The 27,705-nt window shown below is 39.0% G+C and overlaps 1 protein-coding gene across 7 annotated transcripts in view; it reads left to right on the top strand.

Moving 5' to 3' along the window:
- Positions 1–27,705, top strand: part of GNG2 (G protein subunit gamma 2) — a 127,649-nt gene that overhangs the window by 17,424 nt on the left and 82,520 nt on the right. For 4 of the 7 annotated variants that reach the window (XR_002523359.2, XR_002523360.2, XM_017961172.3 and 1 more), the window contains one exon: positions 13,684–13,724. The exons of 1 other annotated variant lie outside the window; for it this stretch is intronic. The gene's annotated coding sequence lies outside the window, so the exon portion shown is untranslated. Of the gene's footprint in view, positions 1–13,683; positions 13,725–21,442; positions 21,479–27,705 lie in introns of all 7 variants that reach the window. 2 more of the 7 variants (XM_031668106.1, XM_017961173.3) reach the window with 1 other exon arrangement.

The following is a 27,705-nucleotide window of genomic DNA, read 5'->3' as shown; positions in this document are numbered from 1 at the left end:
TTGATTAGCATTTCCCTAATCATTAGTGATGTTGAGCATCTTTTCTTGTGCTTATTGGCCATTTGTACATCTTCTTAGAAAAATGTCTATTCATATTCCTTGCTTATGTTTTTCCCCAGAAATATTGTGTTGAGAATCTTTGCCAATTTTTAGTCAGATTTTCAAGGAGACATTTTCAAATGGTGGGATCTTTTAACTTAACGTGTCATTAGATCATAATCATAATCTTTGTATTTAACGTCCTTTATACAACAGTATTATCCCTGCCCAGATAAAATACTTCTCTCAAAAGTAACATTTGAAATCAAAAGGAGAGGGTAAGAAAATGTTTCTGCTAGTTGGTGATGTCCAGAACCTGATAGTGAAATTCAAACCTTTATTGTAGACAGTCACACCAGTGATTCTGCTGGTCAAGTCTTAGACCAGGCTACCACTACGGAGGCACTGGAGAGCTGTTTCTTCAGTGCTTTTCTGGTCCCCTCTCATTCAGCAGAGAAAAATGCTCAATAGGTACATGGTCAGAAAGGGAGGGGAGAAATTAAAGTACTAAATTGCTCTCAAATCCTTTATAATGGGGAGCATTAACTTGTGGGGAGGGGCTATGGTAGTTAAACAATACAATGGGTTTCTGAGACAACAAGTTTCTACTAATGAAATGTGATGCTAACCAAAATTTCACTTTTAAAAATAATAAATCCTCTGTTTCCTTTTCCATGACAGATTTTACTCCTTATCCTTAAACTGGTGAGGCAGGGTATGGTGAGGCTGAGGAGAGTTGGGCAGAACAATTAGCAGGGACCCTACTGAATAGCAACAATATCTTAGCTTTATGGTGTGGGGGCAGATATTGACCTTACACGGTTTGAAGAGCTCCTGAATAATTAATGTTAACTTTCTGTAATGCACTTTGTCCATGTGCTGGGGGTCGGGGTGGGGGGAAGTTTGCAAATAATGACCCCTAATTTTATTTAATGTGCACATCTATTCATTCTACAATTACTGGGAGAACCCAGGTGCCTGGCTTTACTAGATCTGGGGGGGAGAGGAGAGTTGCAGAGCTGTGTTAAGATTTAGTCTCCACCCTCCCACCCTCACCCCCAAGATGATGACTATGTTAATTAGCCTGATTTGATCATCACAATGTATACGTGTCTCAAAACATCACATTGTACCCCATAAATATACACAATTATTATTTTTCAATTAAAAATATAATGCAAATTTTATGAAGGACTTAGTCCCTGGCCTAGGACATGCTAGAATGGTAGAGCTAAAAATGATCTGAGGCTGACCCAGCCTATATCGACCTCTTCATAAGGGATAATAAAATAGGCCTGGAATTTAGAGTTGCACAGTTCATTAATTCTTTACCTCCCAGTTAAAACTCCATTTCACTTACCTCCATATTAGAGCAAAGTCTTTATACGTTATCACATTTAAAATTGTTTGTAAGACTAAAATATTTTGTTTAAAAAAAAAGTAGACTGTTTACATTTAGTACCCTATATAAATATGGAGTTTCTGTGTACACACTTGTTCAGGTGTAAAGGCTGCCACTGTGGAATAGAGATTTAAATTTTCAGGTAAGAGTATTAGAGATATCTGTAAATATATGGTTCTTGAAAATTCTTATGTTAAAGACAAAAGTTGTATTTAGTGGGAGTCAATGTTCAGACAATCTCTAGAGGACTTCATTAAACATAGAGGTTTAAATTTTCAGGTAAGAGTATTAGAGATATCTGTAAATATATGGTTCTTGAAAATTCTTATGTTAAAGACAACAAGTTGTATTTAGTGGGAGTCAATGTTCAGACAATCTCTAGAGGACTTCATTAAACACTGAAAATAAAAAAGGGAGCTCAATTCTCAAACTTTAGTGATAACATGTTTCTTAGAAGTAGTACCACTGTATACAGAGGCTCAAGATAAGACAGGATCAGCCCCTTTATCTCTTGGCAAATATGTGTAAACAGTCAAGCTGTTAATGAAAAGGCTTTGAAAAACCAGTCTCTTGACCACTTCTTCCCTGTTCCCTGGCCTTCCTTTGCTCCCTGGCCAGCCCGGGTGTGGGGTCAGGCATTCCCCGGATCCTTTTCCCAGAACCCAGCACTCAGAGGTAGAGGAGAGGGGCTGAAAACTGGGCTGACTGGTTCTACTTCAGATTCACTGCATCTCCGAGGGCCATTGCTGTTCTTTCAAAATTCCTTCCTTCTTCCTTTTGTAGTTCACTTTTCACTCTCTGCTGTGCATTTTCAATGGAAACCATTCAACCAAGTCCCTACTGCCTTTATTCATTAGAAGTGACCTCACCTTTTGTCTTTCTGAGAAGGCACATATTACAGACTTCCTCAACCTCATTCTTACCACCTCAAAATTTCCCCCATGTTTTCCTTTATTTTAGTTCATTTGAATTGCTGTCACAAATTACCAAAGATTAGGTAACCCAGAAACAATAGAAATCTTTTTTTTTTTTTTTTTTTTTTTAACACTTCTATGGGCTGGAAAGTCCAAGGTGCTGGCAGATTTGATGTCTGGCAAAGGCCATGGACATCACTTTCTGTGTGTCCCCACGTGGCAAAAGGGGCCAGCTGGCTCCCTCCGGTCTCTCTTATAAGGGCACTAATCCCATGCATGGGACTCCATACTCATGACCTAATCACTTCCAAAGGTGGCCTCACGTCCTAATACCATTGCATTGGGGATCAGGTTCCAACATATGAATATGTAGGGGGACAGAAACATCTGCATCATTCACATCATTCATTCTCCTCTTCTTCCTAAGTCAAATTAACACCGTCTTTCCTTCAAGCCAAGAGTAAACCCTCTACTTGGACTCTCTATACCATTCCCTTTTACTTTCTAAGGGATCATGTTGTGACAATAATTCTGTCCTACATATTTAGTTTCTTCTCTTTCTTGGTCCTTTCCTCTTTGCCTGTAAACATGCTCAGTTTTTCCATACTCACACAGAGTAATTAAGAAGTAGGTGAAACAAATTTCCTCCTACCTCTCTGAGGGCTCCAACTTCACTAACTTCAGTTCCTGTCCCCAAATATGAGTGTTCTCAAGATACGAGTCTTTGGCCATTTAATTTCTCCCTCTCCCTTAATCAAATCCTGTCCTGTGATTTCAGTCATTGTTTCTGTGTGGGTCAGTCCCAAATCTGATTAAGCATCCTGATCTCTCACCTCCTCTCTCAGCTTGCACAGCAAGCTGCCTGCAAATTCACCAGAACATCCAACCCACAGAAATTGAAACTCACATGTCCAAAACCGTGCTCACCATCACCTTTCCCACTCCTCAAAACCAGCTCCTCACCTGATTTTGTAACTGTTAATGATACCCCATTTCTCATTACCTCAGTTATGATAATTCAACTTCACTATTTTCCTCAGCAAGCACCCCTAGTTGCAGGAAGTTATATAGCCCTTTGCAATTGTGATTGGGAAAATATCTTCATACTGACTCTTTTCCATGTTTATCGGCAGTGTCTTAGTTCAGGCCCTCCTAACCTCCAGCTGGGCTGACTTGTTTTTTGAGTTCTTTTCTCTCTGCCTGGGATAGGTTAGTTCCTGCTTCCCCTTCCATACTTCTTCCCCACAGTCTTACTTCTCTGAATAACCAAATTCCATCTGTCCTGTAAAGCTCAGTTCAAATGCTGCCTCTTTCATGAAGCCTCCCTTGGTTTCTTCCCTTTTTTCCCCAGTAGAAAACAATGCCTCCTCTGAAATCTTTTGTTCTTTCATCACAGCATCTAGCTCATTCTAGTGTGTATAACAGCAATCTGCATTTTTTTTTTTTTTTGACCACACTCCAATCTCTTTGAGGACAGCGGTCACATTTGGTTTCATCTTTGTCTTCCTTATACCACAAAATGCAGTTTGTTTATCATTCATTTATTTAGTGAACATTCTTGAGTGACTCAGTTTTTGATGCAGAGTGGGTTAGACATAGTACTTGTCCTCTAAGAGCTCACAGACTCGTGGGGAAGACAGACAAATACAGAAATATAATTACAATACAATTAGTCGATCTGTTCTAAGTCTTAATGTCTGCAGTGTGCCACGTGCTTTTCAAGATGCCAGGGAGATTAGGATGAACAAAACTGTCCAGTTGTTTTCTTGAAACTTCCATTTGAGAATTGGGAGAGATTCAATAAACACAGAAACCAGTGGTTTTTAAATCTAACTGCATGTTAGAAATCACTGAGTGGGTACTTTGAAAAAAAAATCTATGTCCCAACCTCACCACAGAGTAATTAAATCAGAATCAACCAGGATTGGAACCCATTGACAGAAATGACTTACAATAAAATAAAATATCAAGTAGCAGTGAGTGCTTTGATGGATTGAAGTAGAAACAGATTGAACGGTGGGGACTGTGCCTATGCTGGCAGGGGTAATTGGGAGATTACTTCATTGAGTAATCCCTGAAGGGTCTCTCTGAAAAGGTGACATTTGAGTTGAGAACAAAACGATGCTGAGGAGTCAGCCATGTAAAGATATTGGGGTGAAGGGGGCTTGTGGAGAAGGTTTTGAGCAGAAGGTGCAGGTGCCTTTCTGTAATAAGGATCAGTTGAAATTTCAGAGGACATGTGTCCTTCTTCACATGCATGTACTGTAATCTACAAAATATGTCTTTTCCCTACAGAAAGCAGCTTTTCAATAAACTTTGTGGACTCCAAATGCAGAACACTTGGCTGCTGTGTTGATTACTTGATCTGGGTTGGATTTTATTTAGTTCAAATTGATTTACACAGTCAGGAAGACTACTCTGTTTATTACATTTTTTTCGTTCTACACTGCAATCAGCACTACACTACTTGTCTGAATTAAATACTGTTCTTATTGTTTAAAATAACCTTAGGTACCTGATATTATCTTTATCTGAATAAAGAGAAGAAAGCAATCACTTCTGCCCTTAATTCTGTTTTGGGGAACCAGGGAAAACCTCCTAGAGGAGTCATTCAGACCACACAGAGTAAAGAAAGCATTAACTAGTTTGAATAAGTGAAGATGAACATATGTCAAGAATTAAGTTGAGAATGAGCATTTATTAAGCATTCAGTTTGTGCTGGATACTTTATACTGTTTTAGCTAGTTTTTAAAATAACCCTATGAAATAAGGCCACTATTTTTCTATCAGGATATTTCTGGCTGCTGGTAAAGGAATGCCCTACAAAAATGGTGTAAACAATAGGAAATTGATCCCAAGACCTCTGAGAGGGTAGCTTCAGAGTTACTTATGTGGTAGCTGGATAATGTCTTTAGCAACCTGGATTCTTCCCTTCCTCCTACTGTGACACCTTCAGCAGGTTGATCTCCCGTCACGGTGTGGACATGGCTGCTACAATTTTGGAATTAAAGGCATATTTCATACGTAGAGGCATATCAAGGGGCGGCTGATTTGTTATGTGGCTCTTTTTGGTTTGTTGAGACAGGGTCTCGCTCTGTTGCCCGGGCTGGGGTGCAGTGGCATGATCATGACTCATTGCAGCCTCAGCCTGCAGTGGGAGGGCTGATCCTTTCACCTCAGCCTCCTGAGTAGCTGGGACCACAGGTGCGTGCCACCATGCCCAGCTAATTTTTGTATTTTAGTAGAGATGGGGTTTCACCGTGTTACCCTGACTGGTCTTGAACTCCTGAGCACAACAGATCCACCCACTTCGGCCTCCCAAAGTGCTGGGATTACAGGCCCGAGCTACCTTGCCCTGCCATGGCGCTTCTTAAAGTCACAGAAAATCTGTGTCCAGTGGAATTTCCCCTCACAACTCACATGCTCTATGTATGAGTAAGTAGGCAGACAGAACCACTGTGATTGGCTAATTTAAGAGTTTCCTCCTGAGGCCATGGAGCAGCCCAGCCTCTGAAAAACAAAGTCATCAAACCCCAGCAAAAGAGTCTGGTTCTGTTAGCAAGGAAGAGGGGGTTAGTGGGTAGAGAGTCAATAGAGTTGGCTACTATTATTATTCCCATTTTATAAGTGAAGATATCAAGGCTAAAAAGCTTAAATAACTGAGCAATATCATACAACATTGAATTGAACAGAGTTTCCACGCATTTCCTTTTGAGAAAAACACGAACAAAAGCCTTGTTTTTGGCTATATAACAAACCTACACATGTCCCCTTGAACCCAAAAGAAAATATATATATTTTTTAAAAACTTGTTTTTGTTTTTAGCAATGATCCAGGTAGGCCAGAGGAAGAATCCTGGCAAAAAACACAGACTGGAGGAAGCTGGGCAAAGTGAAGAATAACCTCCTAAACAAAATATTCCAGAAGGAAATACATCAGGTCCTATAAAGCAATAAGAATGCCATTTAATTTAGACAACCAGCCCTGCATTTCTGCATTATAAAATATATATATATATATATATATAATGAAATTGAATTTTCCTGACTGGTCATTTAAATCAATTTGGTCTACGTAAAAATCTACCCTGGGCCAAGTAATGAGCTAGAGACGCCAAGTGTTCTGTGTATAGTATCTGTCAAACTTAAATGAAAACCTTGTTTTCTCTAGAGAGGTAGGTATTTTGTTGACTACAGTACCTGTAAAGAAGAATGGATCATCTCTGGAATTTCTGATTATGAGTTATTTAGAAAATAGTTTCCACTTTCCAGCTCCGGAGGCAGCATATACAGTTCCATTATTGTTACAGTCTCTTTATGGTTGCTACCGCCTACTTTGGCATTATATTTCAGAGGCTATGCATGTGAAGCAGCAATAGTGAAAAAGGGAAATTTCAGTGGAACTGCTGTCATTACAGTGTTTTGACTACTTGTCTCTAAGGTGTATTTCTGTGCATGTTCATCATAACAGACTAAGCATTAATGGTAGGAGTACTTTTTTAAATAAATGATGGAGTGCTTCCTACTCTTAGATTTGCATTTTTAGACAGGAAAGTAAGTTAATTCTAGACTTTGCCAACAGAGCTCTGTTTAAGGAGAGTATTTTTGTGATATATATATATCTTATATATTAGAACCATATAAGAAAAATTGTGAAAAAATTTAAACCGAAAAAAACCCTCACTTTCATTTTCTTTCATTATAGAGGCTTTATTTAGGAAAACTAATTGATCCTTTGCCATTTTTTTAAACCTCATGAATGATGGTTGTGTTTAGGGAACATTGCTCTATATGGGCATTAAGACATTTCACTGACATTTTTATTTTTTCTTTGGAAAAAAGTTGATATTAAATAGTTTTATGACTTTTAAAATTAAAATAAGAAAAATTTAAGTAGAGGTGAAAAGTCCTAGGCAAAATATATATATATATAGTCCAACTAGTCTTATTCATCTTAAAATAATCATAAAATACTGAAGTGTGGAAAAGTAACATTCAAAGATAGCACGTAGGAGAGCGTAGTAGTTAAAGGATATTGGTTTAGAGTCAGAATTACTTGGGCAAATTTCCTAAGCTTCCTATGCCTCAGCTTCTTCATCTATAAAATGGGAAATAAGATGATATCTACTTCACAAAACTGTCAGGAGAAAATTACATAATAAATGTGAAATGTTTACTTAGCAAGGTGCCTGAATTGTAACGTAATTATTCAAAATGAATCTATTATTAGTATAAGTTATTGTTACCACAAGTCTGCAGTAGACTATCTTTTATTCTATCCAAGGGATTTGCACCAAATTCTGCAGAAATGATTGCTATGACCCAACATTAATCATAGGTGCTCAGACCTTGGAATAAGGCATCCCCGAAGGAAGCCTATTATCGTCGGATGTCGTTTTGACTTCATGAAGTGTTAGTCTGGGTTTGTGCTATTTGTTCAGGAATCCATGTGCTTGGCTATCAATATCTCCAGTTTTCCTTTTCAACTCAGGATAGGCTTCCACTTCCCAGTCTGCTTTGGTTAGGTGTGACCACATACTTTGCCTTGGCGGGTGAAGTGAACAGAAGTGAGGTGTGTCACTTCCTGGAAGAGGCCATCAGAACCAGCATGTGAGTGCCATGGTTGAAGGATAGAAGTGGTCTCTGCACTCTTAAGCCTGGGTTGAACAGTCAAGACAACACAAAGATCATCTCTGCCAAACCGCAGTGGACATGGAGAGAAAGTGAGAAATAAGCTTTGCTCAAATAAGCCAGAGAGTTTTTGAGTTGTTGCCACAATATAACCTAGCCTATACGGATTGAAACAATCTGGTTTGCCCTTCAAACTCTAGAGAAAAAAATATATTATTGGTTACAGTACAGTAGATATTTGAATATAGTAATTTTAAATGACTATTTTGTGTGTGTGTCTGTGTGTGTGTGTGTGTGTGTGTGTGTGTAATGTATTATATGTTAGCATCAAGGGATTTAAGTGAAATAGATTTATATAAATTCCATTTAAATTTCTTTTAAAATAGGGTTTATTTCCACTTCACACAGAAGAAATCAACATATTAAAATTACTAGCATATATATGTTTTATTTGTTTTGAGGGAGTCCACTGTGATGCCGATGTTAGGACTCTGAACTCCAGGCCTGGTATAATCATTAGGTAATGTTCCCTCTCACTGATAACCTTAGCCAGAATGGTGCCTTGTGAAGCAAAGGAGCTCCCTAAGAGAAGATAATGCACTGAGCCATGCCCATGGCCTTTGCCTCCCATGAGAAAATAGTCTTCCCTAAGCCCTATTGTGATGTTCCAGTTATAAACAATGGTGCTTAGTACATAGAGGGTCTAAAATGATATTTATTGAATAGATGAGTGGAAGTAGTCCACAGCTCTCCAAATGTCTGGACTCTTTCATGTTTGCATTTTTAAAATAAATGCTGTTGTTTTGTAGATTTGTTTGAAAACGTCTTGGTATTAAGACTGACATCTATTCTTTTGTAACACTTTACATGTGGTCATGTACCCATAGATTTAGACTTTTATTTTATATTTTTCACTAAGTTTATTTCACCCGATTATTTCATTTGGGTCTCTAAAACCACATTATGAAATACTGTAGATTTAGACTGTTTTATTTTATATTTTTCACTGTTTATTTCACCTGATTATTTCATTTGGGTCTCTAAAACCACATTATGAAATACCTTAATTATTTAAATTAGGAACAGATTAATTATCTCCAGTGTACAAACTCAAATTAATTTCATTATAAACCTGAGGTTTAAATTGATTAATCTTGGAGTGTTTAAGGAACAAAATGGGTTTTTTCATCCTTAAGGAGAAAGGCATATTTGATGAATCTCTCTTCATCACACCAGTTATGATAATAGGCACAAGATATGTGCAAGAAAACTTCAGATGGATTTTATAAACCAGCCAGAAACCTGTGTGTCTGGGGCTTCTGGGGGAACAATCTGTGAGTCATTTTAAAAAACAAACACACTCATAATCACGGTGCATGTTGTTACCATGGTAATTAGGCCTGTTGAGTTGGCTTGCTTATGTTCCTGCAAAGGCAAGAGGGGGAGAGAAACAGAATTCAGAGCTTTGACTATTAGCTTCAATTTGCCTACTGCAGGAGAGAGTGAAGGGGTTTCTCAAGAATGTACTGGCACAGTCATTCTGAGAGGGAAGTGAAGAAACCCTGGCATCCTGCCTTTGTTATTGAATATAGGTTAGTCATATTAGTGTTGGATATTGTGGTTCACAAGGGAGAAAAGGATCATTTGGCATTCTCTTGGGGAAAATAGTTTCTTTCCCTGATATATGACTTCATGTAAGTCTCTAAGGTCAACCTTGTGGAGTGTCTTGTGTGCCTCTGCACAAGGTTTTAATGATCCTCTAAAAGGCACCAAATGCTGCTGATGAACATTATTACAGGTTTAAATGATCTCAGCATATTATTCTAATATGGTTAGAGGCTGGTTTTAATGAGGCCATTGTTTCAGATCTGATTCCCAAGTAGGCAAGATATCGTTTCTCTATTTTATGGACTAGGTATGACTCCTTTATCTTGGACAGTCATCTTATAATGCAGACCTGTGGGACACAAAGGAGACCAGGAAGGTTATGTGAGCTCTGCCAAATCTATTACTACTCCAAGGGAAAATAAAATCAAAGCATACACTTGGTTGATGGACAGTCAACCAAATTCATGGGCCAGTGGAATTACTGTAGGAGAAATCCAGTATGATTCCATGTGAAGAACCAACAGCACCCTTAAATTAAAGGTATGAGTGTACACACAAATCTGTTTTGAAGACTGTTTCTAAATTCACTTTAAGAAGTCTGGGGCCAGGTACTGTGACTCACGCCTGAAATCCCAGTACTTTGGGAGGCCGAGGTGGGCGGATCATGAGGTCAGGAGATCAAGACCATCCTGGCTAACACAGTGAAACCCTGTCTCTACTAAAAATACAAAAAATTAGCCGGATGTGGTGGCGGGCGCCTGTAGTTCCAGCTACTTGGGAGGCTGAGGCAGGAGAATGGCGTGAACCTGGGAGGAGGAGGTTGCAGTAAGCCGAGATCACACCACTGCACTCCGGCCTGGGTGACAGAGCGAAACTTCATCTCAAAAAAAAGAAGAAAAAAAAAGTCTGGCTGGGTGTATTGGCTCATGCCTGTACTCTCAGCACTTTGGGAGGCTGAGGCAGGAGGATTGCTTGACTCCTGAGTTTGAGACCAGCTTGGGCAATGTAGAGACACCTGTCTCTATAGAAAATAAAAAAAAAATTAGCTGGACGTTGTGGTGTGCACCTGTGGTCCCAGCTACTACTTGGGAGGCTGATGCAGGAGGGTTGCTTGAGTCCAGGAAGTTGAGGCTGCAGTGAGCCACGTTCACACCACTGCATTCCAGCCTGGGTGACAGAGCAAGACCCTGTCTCAAAAAAAAAAAAAAGTCTGGGTATCCTCTGTAATGAATAATTATAATGCATTGGCTAAAGTTTTACTGCTTAGAGTATGCCTCAATCAGATTTTAAAGCAGAACTTTTTAAACTATAGATTTCGTTTTTCCTCTCCTATGTGGAAAGAAGGCACATGTTGCCCAAACTTTATACTATGTTTAATTTTCTTAACATTAGTAAACAAAACTTAGTTTTTTTCGGATCAGCAAAGTAATTCATACTGATTATTGAAAAATGTGGAAATTATTGAAAATTTGAAAGAAAAAATAAAAATGGCCCCATCTATTAATTAAATTGTTAGTTGAACTACATGTAACAGAGGCCTGAGTTCACAGTGGCTAACATAAGTTAGAAGTTACTTCTTTTTAATGTGACAATCCAGATATGGATGGCCCAGGACTGGCAAGGTAGCTATGCTCCACAAGATCATGCAGGAACCCAGCCTCCTTCTATCCTGTTGTTCTATCATTCCTATGAGGTTTCTCTCACTTTCATCATCTAATGTGGCTTGCCATAAAGGCTCTGCTATAACGGGCAGGATGGAAGAAGTTAGAAGGGGAAGCTCTGACCCAGAAGTTACACATACCACTTTTGATGCTGTACCAGTGAATTTTGTCACATGGCCACATACCTAGCAGCAAGGGAGGTTGGGGAAGGTAACTATTATTGATATGTAGGTGCTTAGCTTAGAATTCTATTAAAACCATGGAAGAAGACAAGAGCAGATGTTGGGGTATATCTAGCAATTTCTGCCACTTTGGTTACTCTACTGAACAGAGGAAACATATTGTTTATATTTTGATGTATTTTCTTCTAGTCTTTATGTATTAGAAAGATACTGTGTATAATTATACTAGAAAATGTGTTATATAATACAACATATATATGTATGTATATAATATATGTTAGTATGTATATATTAGAAAAATATATTGACATAGAAAATATATATCTTAAAAATATTAATATATGTAAATATGTATATTAGAAAATTGTTGAGTTCACACTATATGTAATATTTTATATTTTTACTTTAAAATTTAAATGACAAAAATGCATTTTATATTCTTTTTACTTCATAATAAAGTAACCTTATTTTAAGTTACTTTTTAAAGTAACAGTATTTATTAATTTTAAAATAAAGTTAAGTAAAAAGAGAATATAAAATGCATTTTTTCATCATTTAAAGCTTTTTTTCTTTTTTGAGACAGCATCTCACTCTGTCACCCAGACTAGAGTACAGTAGCATGATTATGGCTCACTACAGCCTCACTCTCCTGGGCTCAAGCTATCCTCCCACCTCAGCCTTCCAAGTAGCTGGGAACACAGGTGTGCGTCAACATGCCTGGCTAACTTTTGACTTTTTTTGTAGAGAACATGTCTCGCTATGTTGCCCAGGCTGGTCTCGAACTCCCGGACACAAGTGTTCCTCCCTCCTTGGCTTCCCAAAGTGCTGGGATTACAGACGTGAGCCACTGCACCTGGCCCATTTAAATTTCTTGTATTTGTTGTTTTAAAATTTTATCATGTGGAGTTTCTGTTTTACTTAATAGGTTGAATTATTGATATTTAGGCTATTTCTAACACCTTGATAATTCTTCTTTGTCCACATTTTGGGTTTGTTTTGGTTAAAGTCATGGAGTGGCATCACTAAAACAATGACTGAGAGCATATTTGGGTCTCTTGATAAACAGGAACAGACGGCTTTCGAGAGAAGTTGTGCCAGCTTCCACTATCACCAATAACAAATGAGTGCCGGATCCAGAACCCCCTTGAACAGGCTTATTTTGCGTGTCGCACCTAGTCTTTGTTACTCTAGGGTTCATTCTCTGAAAATAAGTTGTTTTTAGCCCTTGGCTTTTTTTTTTTTCTCCTTTTTGCTGTCATTAATCATGAGATAATGGTTTTCTAATAACTTTAGCCCATTTAAAAATGTATGGCCCCTATGGTAGTCTGGGAATATAATTGGTTGGGTTGACATTGTAGCAAACATGCCAGTCTCAAGTAATGTGAGGCCTCTGGAGATACTGATGTTCATTGGGTCCTAGAACCCCTTGTGAATCTGAGTTCCACCCTCATTCATAATATTCTAGATGTGAGATATCTCTTTGTTCTCAGACACAGCAAAATAGGAATGGGAAAGTGTTCCTTGAGGCTTTAGCAATTCCCTTTGAGCTGAGCGCTGTAAAGCTTTTCAGGAATAAAGAAGCTCATCTACGCAGGAACTTTCTCCCGTAGGAACCACACTCGGCACTGGCCAAAAGTAGGCCACCTCTGCTCGACAGCCACAGAGGTCATCAGTGGCTAAGGGCATAGGTGTCTTCTACTTCCAAACAGCCTTTTGAAGCTTTGGGTGCCAAAGATACTCTTATAACCACCAACGTGTCCTCTCCACCCTCCTAAAGGGCCAGATACACACAAACTGTATGCACTCAAACTCTGTCCCTAATACCTGGAACAAGACTGTGTTGATCTCTGCTGCTTTGGTCCTGCTCGGAGCAAATTAGGTTAGGTCAGAAGGAAAGATGGTTCTTATTCATTCCATTGGTATACAGCCTCTCCCACCAAGAACTCTGCTTCGTCTAGTTTCCTAAGTGGGTGCTTTGTGTTTTCGCGTTTTCTTGCACGCTAGGGGATTTCACAAAGAAAGGGACTCCAATTTCACAAATCTATTTCTTAAAAGGAAAAGAGTTAATAAAAGATTCATTTCTAGGCTCTGAAACGTAAACCTGTGAGACCTCCTGCCCTTATAACTACACTGCCATTATCACCCACCCCCGTGTCAGAAACTTCATTCATTCTGCTCATCCAGCTCTTGTGTATCATGTTATTTTTCCTTTTAAAAAATTCATTTTTCTCTCTGCTTTCTCAACAGCCAGATCTGCCAGTGAGCCTCAGGCTTTAGGAACTGAAGAGGTAAGAATTCTGACATATTTTCTTCAAGAATCTTGAATTTAACCAGAACTTAAAGAGGAAAAAAAATGTTAAGTGGTCTATAGATGAAAACATGTGATGTTTTATTGAAAGAAACAGTCATAGAGTCCTTATCAATAGTGACACGACTTCAGGATTTAAAGAAAAAATGGCTGTCTTTAATAATATTTAAAATTGATTTTCATCCAGAATTTTTTCATTTTCTTCTAAAAACCTGAGTTGGAGAGCCTTTGAGGCTGCTGCCTTAACAGAATGTATCCCTATGGCACAAACATAATTAATAGGTGGCAGACATTGAGGGCATACCCTGTGCAAGATAAAACCTCAGATGAGGCAGATTAGGTCAGAGAAAAGTAAACCCTGTTCTTAACAGATGGTTGTAAACATTGTAAGGGCTTTTCCAGCAGCAGCAGCAACAACAACAAAAGGTCAATCTAATGCTGTAGGGGTTTCATCTTGAAGAAGCTTACTTAGCTTTCGGAACTAGCTATAGCATTTGAATCTTGTTGTAGACTTGAAAGGTAACCATAATCCTAGACGGGTGATAATGTGTTTGCCTACTCCAAGATACACAGTTTCCTGTAGTCAGTGACTTAGATTCCCCCCCACATTTTAAAATGTAACTTCATTATGAAAAATGCCAAGCATATACCAAAGTAGAGAGAATAATATAATGAACTCCTACATCTCCATCACCCAATTTCAACAGTTGTCAACTTGTGGCTGGAATTGTTTCATTTATACCTCTACCTACTTCTCTTCTTTCCGCATTGGATTATGGGCACTTGTTGAATTGTTGGGCTTTTAATTGTTTATTTACATAACTGTTTAGGGAATACAGCAAATGCTAATAAAAAATAAAACCTACTCATAACCTGATTTGCTTTACTGGAGCTAATCATCCATCCATTTATGCATTCAGCAGGTATTTATTTCATGTTGACTAGGTATCAGACCTTCCTTAGGATAAGAGGATCAATTTTCTTCAACTCATGTTTATAAGGTTTGCAAATTTGGACTTTGGATATCTCCAAATGAGGTGATCTGTCAGAGATGTACTGACAATGAAACAACGGCCTTCATCATACAACTCTGTCAAATGTAAACATTCAGAATATGCCATAATTTTTGAAACCTGTTTTTGACATTTCTTCACTTTTGAATATACTGGAAACATGCAAGCATAAAACAAAACAAAGCTCCCAATCCTCTGATGGACCTTCCTGTTTCACCACAAACACTCATCCAGCCATCTGCCTCCCTTTCAAGAATACAAGCTCTGCGAGAGCCAGAATAGCAAATAACTTCCTAACCATTTGCCTCCAGCATCTAGCAAGGTGTCTGGCACTTGTTATATATTTAATAAAACTGTTGAATGAATGGACAAAAGAATGCATGCCAGATACTGGGAATATGTACATGAAAAATACACAGGCCTTGGCCCAGAGTTGTTCAGTCTCACAGAGGAGAAAAGTGTGTAAAGAAGGAGGTGCTTGTGTCCAGCTGAGTCAGGTGGGAGCAGGGTGTGGTGGATGCTGCTGGAGGAGAGAACCAAGATGGGGAGGGGAAGAAGCTTGAAGGGAAAGGGGTGTTTGAGCTATCCATGAGGTGCCTTCAGTCAGAGAAGTAGAGAAGGGCATTCCAAGAATAAGAAATCACGTGTAAGTGTACACAGAGGCCCCAGAGGGCATGACTTATTCCAGGAAGCTTTAGAAATTTAGGGTGGCCAGGGTGTGGCCAGAAAGTAGCCAACTGAGGAGATGAGGCTAGAGAAGAAGGCTGGTGAAGCCTGGGAGGGACCCTAAGGGGCAGGCTCCAGAGTTTGAATTTTCTCTGCTGAGTAGAGAGGCAGAAAGGGGCACACAATCAGAATTTTTTTTTACAGGATAATTCCTTAGGCAGCAGAGAAGTGGGGAGAGACTAATGGAAGGGAGACCAGTGGAGGTCTTGGGTCTGGAAATGTTGGGCTGGATTTGGGAGAACTGAGGGAATTGTTGATTAAAGGTGAGAAGTAAAGGAGAGGAAGACGTCTAGAATAACTCCCAGATTTCTTTTTTTGGAACAATGAATGGGTGGTGATAACTGTACTACAAAACAGGAAGGGAAGAACTGATTCAAATCTGTGGAGCAGCCACATTCATGTGAGTATGTGCAGGAGGCTGCTCCCTATGGACAGAGCAGTGGTTCTCAGTCCTGGCTTCATGTCAGAGCCTCCAGGGGAGCATCTAGAAACCCTAATTCCAGGCCCTACCCAGACCAGCTGAATCAGAATCTCCATGGTTGGGGCCTGAACATCTATAGGTGTTCCTTAAAGCTCCCCAGGTGACCTTAACGTGCAGCCAGGGTTGAGAATCTCTGGTCTAGAGCTGATTGGAAGAAAACCCTTTGTGCATGTGTGCTTTTAAGACCACGTATCGCTTTTGCTGCCCTATAGTCCAGTTCTTTTGGATTCAAGTACCTAATGTATTTTAGGTGAGGGCTGAGACATCCCGTATTCTATCAAATGCTACTAATAATGACTCTTTTATAAGTATCTGATGTTCTTTGAGTTGATTTCTGTCATGCTAATAAGTATGCTTAAATTTTTCAAATCAATCCAAGCAGAGTTTGTCAATGGAGTTTGCTGGCATGTCCAATGGGACAATTCTTCATTATCCTCTTTGGTATCCCTGTCCTTGGTTCACAAAAGGCTGTGGCATCTTCCAGTCATTGTGACATCCAGAGCACTCTAGGGAGACATTGTGAACCTGGTGAACTACCGTGTCTTTGCACACAACTTTAAAGAGGTTATTTGCCATTTTCCACTCACCTAAAAGCATTTTTCCTTCACACAAAATCAGTGGTTTCAGTTATGCTCAGTAGTTCCTGATGTAAGTAGTCTCTGTGCTAACAAAGGCAAGAAGCTAAACAAAGTAGACAAGTAAAAGGAAGTATCATTCTGTACTGTCATGGGGATTTTGAGAATATTTGGTCTAGTGCTAAATTTAGTTTTCAAAGTATACACATGGAAGCAAATTAAATATGAGGTAATGGTCAAATATTGAGGTTAGAAGCAAAATACTACCCAGGCATTATTGAACAGCAACTGTGATAAAAGATGTATTAGTTTTCTATGACTGCTGCAACAAATTATTACAAACCTAGTGGCTTAGAACAACACAAATGTATTATCTTACCATTCTGTAGGTTAGATTCTATAGGGATTTCACCAGGCTAAAAGCAAAGTTTCAATAGGACTGTGTTTCTTTCTGAAGGCTCTCTGGGTTGGATTTATTTCCTTGCCTTTTACAGCTTCTAGAGCTTCCTCCATCTTCAAAGCCAGTAGCATTGCCTCTCTGTGTGTCTTTCTACCATAGTCACATCTTCTTAATTTTTAGCCAGGAAAGGTTCTCTGATTTTTTAAGGACGCTTGTGATAAGATTGAACATACCTGGATAAGCCAGGCTAATCTCCTCATCACCAGGGCCTCCATTTAATCACATCTTTGAGGTCCCTTTATCTGTAAGGATATGTATTTACAGGTTCCTGGGATTAGGACTGAACATATTTGGGACCTATTATTCTGCCTACTACAAGGTCAAAGAGACTAATTCTTCAGCACGGTGGAAATGCTTCAGATAGCAGACCATCTAATGTCTAACTGTATAGTATTAAAACGTTAACATTTCCAACATGGATGAAGCCAATTCTCATCTTGACTCTACAGTTCTCACTTTGCAGGTCCAGGTACTGAAGTCTTTTGGTTTTCTTGAAGTATCTGGCATTGGATCAAGGGGACAGGTTGAAGTCCAATGGCTTCTTTCTTGGCCAGACTTTTGGGTACTACAGGTGTGACCCCTAGAGAGTATGCTGCTTTCATCATTTCTCCAACTCTGGAGGGTTTGCCTACAGTGTGCAGGTTACAAGGTCTTGAATAGAACCAAAGAAATGTGAGGTTTTTATTTTATGCTGTTATGTCTGCCTGTCATTTTATGTATTATTTATTAGGCTTTAAAATGTGGAAATTGGAGGAAAAAATAATGTAATAATACAGAACCTCACTGGAGTGGTATTTATTATAGCCAATTTCTAGGTATGGTATAATTTCCTCCATACATTAAGTCATCCCCACAAAGTAAGAAACCATTTCTTGCCTGGTATATGAGATCGATCACTGGGTTGTTTTTTTTTTTAAAAATCATCTTTTGAGTAGAATATGGCTGGAAATTTATGGTGAAGATTTAAAATTTTTCAGCTTTTTTTTTTTTTTTTTTGTAGCAAGTCCTCTTAAAATCCACTTTTAGACACTTCAGCAATACAGACCTGAAGTCCAAACCTAGAGCTAGCAGCAGGGCAACAAACTGCCCTTACTTGCCAAGACAGGGCTTTCCTGGGACACAGGACTATCGGTGCTAAAACTGGGAGAATCCGGGGCAAATCAGGACAGTTGGTCATTCCAGATGCCTAACAAAATGACTCTAATAGAAAGTAGCTGTCACACTGATGCATTGTTAAAATATAAATTTTGAGTGAACCAAATAATGACCATATCCCATAATATCTGGGTTGAAAACGGGGGTTAATCTAACTCTTTTGGAATATCTATATCTATATATGCATGTTTGTTCAGGCCAGCTTAAAAAGACCAAAAAAGCCCCTAAGACTCAGAACTGAGAGCAGCAGCCACGTTTGTAGTCACAAGCCCTCGCTGCCCTTTCAGTTCTCCTGTGTTACCAGCAGGCTTCTGCATGTTGCCTCTGATGATGGAAGCTTTAAAAGCTTTGTTACTGAGGTGACCACAGGACCTCACCGAATCTTTTTCAGCCTGTCAGCCTGCATGGAAGTTATAAAACCCAAGTTTGCCAATGCAGCACAGAGCTCTCTTAGCTTTAATCTTGCCTTTCATAGAGCAAAACTGAACTTTTCCCCGCTAAGAGATAGCAGAGACTGTTCAAGAAGAGGTAAGTATTAGGAAGACTATCTTGAATGCCCAGGGGGAGGGGATTGGAGTGGATCATGTCTTGGAGTCTTATTTGATTCTAAGAACATGGCGCTTCCTGACCTCCCAGCAGTGGCGCATGAGCCACTTACCCCCATGTAAAGTTGCTGCATCTGGGTAAAGACGCTTGCTGGGCCTTTCCACACTGCTTCTGCGGTACTCTGCCCACATCATCCATAGCAAAGCCACACTGAGAAAGCAGGGAAGCTGAAGGTCCTGGGGCCTCATCCCTTACATTTCTGTGGCTTTTCTTTGGAGAATTTTGTTCTCTAAATCATTAGGACTAAGCAAAGAGAGCTATAATCGTACTTGAAAGAACAATAAATTAGCTTCCCTAGAATACGCATCTGAGTTTTAGGAGCTGGAAGACTTTTTTTTTTTTTTTTTTTTTTTAAATATATTTAATCGTTTCCTGTCTTCCAAAATTTCCTACTTGGTAGATCCAAAGCATATTTCAATTCTTTTTTTTTTTTTTCCTTTCCAAAAAAGATTCAGCACTATCAGTCATTGAAGTAGAATCTGGCCTTCTGACAAGGATGGGGCCTGGACAGAATTGTGAATTATGTTGACTTTTTCCTCAATCTCTTTTTGGGTTTCTTCCTTTCAGGACTTTCAATCCTGGTTTCATTTTGCTAAGACTAGCCTCATTTCAGCTTCAAATCTTTACTGATTTTTGTGAATCAACAAGTTTCAGAAGAATTGAAAACACATCAAGTTCTTATGCTGTAATTTAAACTTAGGTTCTTTTATTGTTTTTCAAGGAGAAATTAGAGAGTAAATGTAAATAAGGATCAAAATAGCTATTTATCTGGTACAGGGCTTCCTCCCGGGGTGATGGAATGTCTTGGAACTAGACAGCGGTGATAGCTGCACAACACCGTGAATGTACTAACTGCCATTGAATTGTACACTTTACAATGGCTAATGGTTAATTTTATATGTGAATTTTACCTCAATTCAAAACAAAATGCCGACTGAACGTCAAGAGGAAAAAAGAAAAAGACTGTTTCCTCCTACCTTCAAATTCTGGAAGAAGTGTGAATCCGTTTTAATACACTCATATTAAATTTCTATACCAAAGTTGTTCTTTTCTGTTCCATTGCTGGGCGCAGATATTTGGATGTTATCGTGTCTGCAAGGTAGAACTAATTAGGAAACCCTTGAGAGGTAAAAGAGGAACATCTCTGAGAGTTAAGATACTAGTTGTTTATTCTTTAGATGTGTAGTTTTTGTTACTATGTTGTAGACTGGCCTATACTTTGCAGAGCTAGTCACAGTAAAAAATTGTTTTTAAGTTTAAAAATTTAAAATACTGGACTTTCTTCCACCTATCGTGGGATAGAATTTGCACCAGCTAGGCTGGAAAGTGTTTTAATAGCCTATAGTAGCAGACTGCAATTCGTAGTGATAAAAGGGAGAGTCCATTTGGGAGGTCGAGGCGGGCAGATCACAAGGTCAGGAGATCGAGACTATCCTGGCTAACACGGTGAAACCCCGTCTCTACTAAAAATACAAAAAAATTAGACAGACATGGTGGCGCGTGCCTGTAGTCCCAGCTACTCGGGAGGCTGAGGCAGGAGAATGGCGTGAACCCGGGAGGCGGAGCTTGCGGTGAGCCAAGATCGCACCGCTGCACTCCAGCCTAGGCTACAGAGTGAGACTCCGTCTCAAAAAAAAAAAAAGGAGCGTCCAGATGTAATAACTTTAATGAAATGAGAGCAAGGCAACAAATTTCATATATATAAATACTTTTGATTTAAAATCTCCTTAAGACATTCCGAAGCACCATTACCTGATGGGGATTTGTGTCAAGGCATGACTGCAGAGGGATGCGCAAGCAATCCTTAGCTTAATCATGAAACTTTAGGACTTTAAATTTCTTTTAGATTTAGAGACAACCATTTTAACCTTTCTACAGAGATGTAACTAGGCAACCAGTATAGCACTTAACCAGTGCATAGCATTCAAACTTCCTAGCCATTTACATCATTTTTAAAAAATACTATTTAAATCTCTCTGTTAGCTTTGGCATATGCTGCCATGTAACCTTTAATTTCTTAGAAATATCATGCAAACCCGCAGCTGTAAAATGGTATGGTTCCTAGAAGCCCAGCATCGTCCAATGTTAATAAGGAAGTCAGCTTATAAGAAGAGCAGTAACAGCATTGAAAGGTAGCCACATGTACTGTGTTTATAATTGAGAATTTTAAAAGGAGGTTTCATGTTTGGTGTGTGAATTTATGAGTTTAAAATCATATCCGTGGCAGATGGTAATGAGCATTTCTTACAATATGATTCATGGAAAAATATACATTCATAGAAATAAAACTAGATTTTATTTTAGCTGATTAGGTGGTAACTAGGGATATCTAGATCAATAAGCACGAACTTATTGAAAGCTTTTTCTGTACCAGGCACTATATCATTTATATACTATAACTGCTATATACTGTATACTATAATGGGCATATACTATATACTGTATACTGTAACTGGTATATGATCCTTTTTTGTGGCAATTATGATTTTATTTTTAGTTAGGGTTTTTTTTTTTATTATGAAAGGAATTCATGCAGGGAAAAAAAGAATATATGTGAAAGATTTTAAAAATTCAAGTAGTAGAGACAGGCATAAATGAAAAATAAAAGTGTTTCTTTCCACCAACTTTTAGCCTCAGTCCCTAGAGGTAACCACTGTTGAGAGTTTCTTGTGTCTCTTACAGAGATTTTTCATCTCCTGGTTAATCTGTATCAAAAAGGTGAGTATAAGTGCCATTGAACCATCTGTTCATAAGCTTTTCTTCTGAGCTAAATTTTACATTTTGAGACACTATTATGCTTCTTTTTAAAATGTGCCTTTTAAAACTGAAAGAAAAAAAATGTCAGAACCAAAGTGATGCTAACAGAGAGGGCTGGTGGTAGTGAGAACTACAGCTGAAGGATGTTAATGTGTAGTTTTAGCCTCTGTTAACATTTACATGTGGAACTTAAGTAATAAACCTTAATGTAGTTCTTTTATGATTTTCAAAGTCATCTGGGGTATATTATCTCCCTTTATCCTTTAGATGACCCTGCAATGCAGGAACTGTTTATTTTACAAAGGAGGAAGCTGTGGTTCCCAGAGGTTAAGTAATGTGCTTAGGGTCACACAGCTGAAAAGTGACAGAATCAAGACAGAATCGAGTCTTTTCCAACTAGTCTTGACCCAGACCACATGGTAACTGTGAGGAAGAGAGAAGCGCAGTTACACCTCTGTGGCTCCTGCAGGAAAAGGCTGTGAAGTGAAGGAGATAGGTGCAGCCTGAAAATCTGGGCAGTTGTTTTGATTCAGCCCCTGGACAAGTTATTTAAGGCAGTAGAAACAAATTAAGGTGGCTGCCTCTCTCCTCCTAGTCTCCTCAGTGGCCATTCTGTTCCGATTTTGTTAGGCTGTTTAGGTAACACTGACCACAGGGGAGGAGACTTGACCCATGCTGAGGAAGCCACAGTATTTCGTCCCCAGACCACAGTGGTTAGTTCAGAGGGTCGGCCTGCCATCAGCAGGGGCCAGTAGGTTCTTCCTCTAGAATTTTCCAACTCAAGTTGAGAGGAGAGGTCCCATCCTTTCTGGTCCCAAGGCAGTAAGAATCACGTAAAGCTGTGTTTCAGTCTGTGGAGAGAATCGGGTCCAGTGCACAGAGGGGAAGCAGAGAGAGTCAGAGAGAGAGAGAGAAAGGAAAGAAGGAGAGAGCTCAGTCAAAATTGCAGTCCATGAATCCAGTCCACATGAGCCAATACATTCCCATGTTTTGCCCAAGCTAATTCAGGTTGTGATTAAAAGAGTTTTGACTTATACCTCTAGGCCTTAGTTTCCTCATCTGTAAAATGGAGGTTGTCACATTCACCCTGACTCTACCTGAAATACGTAAATATCAGTTGAGATAATGAATAGGAATACACTGTATAAATTGTAAAATATGACACACATATAAGATGGTATTATTCACTGATATGTCACACTGAGTTAGGAAAAATTGAAAGGGCGAAATTACCACTTATTTGGAAAATAAGTGAGTGCTTTCTAAGAGCCATCTGATGTTATGCAGAGTTAAACGAAAGCTGCCAGGGTCCTCCAGATCTTCTTTTGAGACCTTCTTTCAAGTACTCTTTTAAGTTCTAATCAATACCCATAACGAATACAAAGATAAGAGCTTTTACCTTTCTGGCCTAGATTTATTCCATGGGTTTCTCTTTTCTATCCCCCGCCCTGTTCTATAACATACACACACACACACACACACACACACACCCCAAACAAAAAATAAACAAAATGTCATTATTAATATTTCAACATTTTAGCCTTTTTACTTAAAAGACCTTTATAGATTCATGTTAAATGTTAATAACATTTTGGCTTCATTAAAGAAAAATCAAGGAAAATAAATCTTAAAGCAGCTATTTTAGATATACTTATGGGAATGATATAGTTGAGGTGATTCTGGAAATGGGAAGTTATTTGTTTTGGGCTCAGATAGGATCAAGATCCATCTTTTCCTTAATGGACTTATGTCTTTGCTATAAGCTCTAAGTAATCAAAATCTACTTGAGATTATAACTTATTCATGACACAAAAAGCATCACTTCACTTTTATAGCATTTTTCACTATATATGATAATACCTCTCAATGAGGAAAAACAGATGGTACCTCTCTGAAATCTTAGATTTGCCATTTAGGCAGTTTTTATTGTAGCAAGTGTCTCTTTCTTTATATTTGATAATTACAACCAAAAAATGGCTTAAAGCTTCAATCGAAGTGGAATACCATATGCAAAAAAGGTTGATGTCACCATGGAAATATAATTTATAAGCGTGAAGAAGCATGACATATCAACCCGAAAATGTTTGGCTTTCCTCGCATTTTAAAATCTGTGAAATGTATCTACCACCTTCACTGTTCTCCTAAGTCTATGTGACTATGCCTTCACCTTACACAATTGCCAATGAGCATTGGTGTGAGGCTGAATTGATGCTGTCTGACCACTCTATACCTTATCTAGCCATTGTTTATCTTTGCCTGAGCTTGTTATTAACCCCATGAATGTCAGTGTTTTCATATAAACTGAAAACTTTGAATAAGTTCATATTCTGAATAGGGCATACTCAGCCCTCAGAAAATGTCAGCTGTATTGGAAACAGTTGACATCCTCAAACTGGTTAATTTCAAGAGCACTTAGTAAAAAGAGTATTTCCAAGGATGAGGGCCAGAGTATAGGAAAACTGCAAGGGAGAATGCAGTTTCCCAGGGCTCCTGTATTATCCTTTGGCCTAAGGTATGAGGACAGTGAGGAGAGGACCTCCTTAGTGGAGCTGTGGCCTCCAGGAAAGGAATATAGCCAGATTATAATGATCCTGCAGGCAGAGACCCCAGGAAACAAGTAGCCTGAACTGATTCTTCCACTTATTCTGATTGCCTGCTCATGCTCCTCATTGGCCAAACCCAACTGGGAGGCAAAGAGCAAGGAAGTCTACTACTGGCTTCATGCAGTTTAGTTTCCTGGGGCATAAACCAGGTGGATGGAGAATGGATTTGGAGGGGCAAAAGAAAGATACACAACACAGTTAACCTTCATCGTGGAAGTCTTGCATGAAGGAAATGGCAGCATTTCCAAGAAGTGTAGATAACTTAGAAAAAAATTGTTTCAACCAGCTTTCACGTTTTTATTAATTTTACTTAGTCAAGGTCATAGCCCATGTCCAAGTGGACCCAGCTACAATGGTGGCATTTGGACTGAGTTCAGTTGCTTGTGTGGTGAAAGATGATCTGGAGGAGCTACACAGAGAGAAAACCACCCTATGCTTTCTCTATTGACAGACAGGATGGCAACCTCAACTTACAGTTTAAGTTTGCTACAAAAAGTAGCTGGACACCTCAGAGCACCTTTAGATAGCCACCTTCTTGGGCCTCCCAACATCAAAGGAAATGACTGTTATCCCAAAGAAATGCCATGCCTGGCTAGTGGATTGAGTGGCCAGTTTTTAGTGTTGTCCATCTTGCTTTGAATCTCAGATGAATTATTTTCATTTCTTTGAGCCAGGGACCAGGATTACTTGCCTTGATCTAATCTAGATTAACCACTCTGATCCACTGAAAATGAATAAATCCACTGAATCAGATAAATTTGTTGGGGAAGTATTTGTGGCAGCACAAAATGATGGACAAAACAAATGTGGAATGCCATCCTAAAGCACAAACCTCCTCTGTGGATGGGAAAATTCCCTGACTTGGGAAGTGCTGGGAAGGGTTGGGTCTATAATAGGAGCAGTGAGAGGCAGTGTGGTGTAGAGAAAAGAGCTGGGGCGGTGGAATTAAAACTAACTGAAGTTAGCATAGCACTGACTGTGACCACCTTGGCAAGTTACTGAACTTTCTCAACCTTAAGTTTCCTAGTATGAAAAATGAGAATAACTTGACTTGCTGTAAAATCAATTGAAATTTTATATGCAAAATTAAGGCAGTGTTTTCCACACAGTAGTCATGCAAATACCTCTTTAGGATGTATACACTTGTTGAAAACAACCATTTGGAAGTATAATTGAGATTTTAAAAAACTGCACATATTTGATATATGTAATTTGATGAATATGCCTATGCTCCTTTAAAAAATTATTTCTTAACAGCTTTATTTATGTATAGTTGATATACAATAAATAACACATATTCAAAGGGTATGATTTGATGAATTTTGATTGCATACACCCATGAGACCATCATCACAAACAAGATGATGAACATATTCATTCAAAAGTTTCCTCATGCTCCATGATCATCTCTCCCTTCTATCTCCCTCTCAGTATAATTACACTGCGATACATCCATGCTGTATGCATCAACTATTTATTCTTTTTATTCTTGGATAGTATTCTATTGTACTGGTATACCACAATGTTTATCTGCTTACCTATTAGTAGTGATTACTTAATTATGGTTTTGTTTGTTTTTGTTGTTTTGAGACAAGGACTCACTTTGTCACCCAGGCTGGAGTGCAGTGGCATGATCATAGCCTCGACCTCCTGGGCTCCAGCGAACCTGCCACCTCAGCCTCTCCAGTAGCTAGGACCACAGGTGCACACCACCACGCCTGGCTAATTTTTAAATGTTTTTGAAGAGATGGGGTCTCGTTATGTTACCTGGACTGGTCTTGAGTTCCTGGGCTCAAGTAATCTTCCTACCTCAGCCTCATTGTTTTTTAATTCCATTTTCTTTCTTCTTTCCTCATTAATAGTATAAGAGAAATTTTTAGAATTCCATGTTACCACAGCTGACATCTCATTGACATCCTCCAGGAGTAGGGCAGTTTGCAAGAACTGGGTATAAATGCAGATATAATAGTAATTGTGTTTGTTAATCCCTGGTTTAGGTTGAGTACACAGCTGGAATCTGGTTCTTTCTGCTTCCTAGGCTTGCTTTTGTTTCTTATCATAAACAAGCAACCTGGAGGAAACACCACAAATGTGGTGTATCCATACAATGGATTATTCAGCCATAAAAAGGAACAAGGTACTGATACATGCTACAGTGTGGATGAACCCTGAAAATACTGTGCTAGGTGAAAGAAACCAGACACAACAGGCTACATATTATATGATCCCAGGCACTGAAATATCCAGAATAGACAAATCCATAGAGATAGGAGGTAGATTTGTGGTTTCAGGCTAGGGGAGAGGGAAGAGGGGAAGGGGAAGTGACTGCTAATGGATATGGGTTTGCTCTTTTTTGTTTTGTTTGGGTTGGTTTGTTTGTTTGAGACGGAGTCTCGCTCTGTCGCCTAGGCTTGAGTGCATTGGCGCTCCAATGCAACCTCTCTGCTCACTGCAACCTCTGCCTCCCGAATTCAAGCAATTCTCCTGCCTCAGCCTCCCAAGTAGCTGGGACTACAGGTGTGTGCCACCACGCCAGGCTAATTTTTATATTTTTAGTAGAAACGGGGCTTCACCATGTTGGCCAGGCTGATCTCGAACTCCTGACCTCAGGTGATCTGCCTGCCGCGGCCTCACAAAGTGAGCTACCACGTCCGGTCGTTGGGTTTGCTTTTTTGGGGTGATGAAAATATTCTGATATTTGATCGTGGTGTTGGGTACAGAATTCACAGTCTAATCTGTGACTATACTAAAAACACTGAATTGTATACCTTCGAAGTGAACTTTATGATATTTCATTGTATCTCAATAAAGCTGCTATTTTATAAAAGCAGTCTGAAAAAATTTGGGAAAAATAAACATTCAAGGGAAGCTGTTAATTTAATCCCCCCCCCCTTTTTTTTTGTTTGCCAAAGGGAAAACGTAAAGCTTTTTAACTCATTGGTTGTACTGCACCTATATTTCCAGGTGTTGAGCACAATATAGAACTTTCTAGCGTTAGAAAATAAAAATGTGACATCTGCAGATAAATTGTGTTTGCAGATACAAGGTAGTTCAGTGCCGTACTGTTTTGGTTTATTGGAGATAATAAAGGCCCTGTACCTACCTTGGCTTTTTTGTCTTTTCCTTTACTTTTTAAAAATAACATGCATTCAGATTGTCTAATCACTCTTTCCTCTAGCCTTACCTAGTTAACTAGATACAGGATATCCTGTCGGTAAAGCATCTTAGCTAAATCAGATTATTTATCAAACTCCTAACCACAGTAGATACAACTGAGTGAGTAAAATAGAAGTCCAAGTACTCAAAATAATCCTTGGAAAGGAAAAGAAGCCGGGAGATCAAAATGAGTAGTGATTTAGTCATGGGTACAACTTTGGTTTCAGGCAGCTGTGGAGGATGGGAATAAGGACAGACTTCCTCCCTTTCTAATTGTCTTCCTTCACCTGGTGAAACACTGCCTTATTTAGAATGCTTTTAGCTGCTCAACTGCTGTGAATCAGGACCAACATTGTAATATCTGGAAATAGAGCTCCACCTGGTCTATTCCCAACAAATCATTGTTTCCTGAGTACATGAGATTTGTGG

This window comes from Papio anubis, chromosome 7, assembly GCF_008728515.1.
Source record: "Papio anubis isolate 15944 chromosome 7, Panubis1.0, whole genome shotgun sequence".
NCBI classification, from domain to species: domain Eukaryota; kingdom Metazoa; phylum Chordata; class Mammalia; order Primates; family Cercopithecidae; genus Papio; species Papio anubis.
Note: the sequence above shows the minus strand (reverse complement) of the source record. Positions and strands in the feature narration are given on the sequence as shown.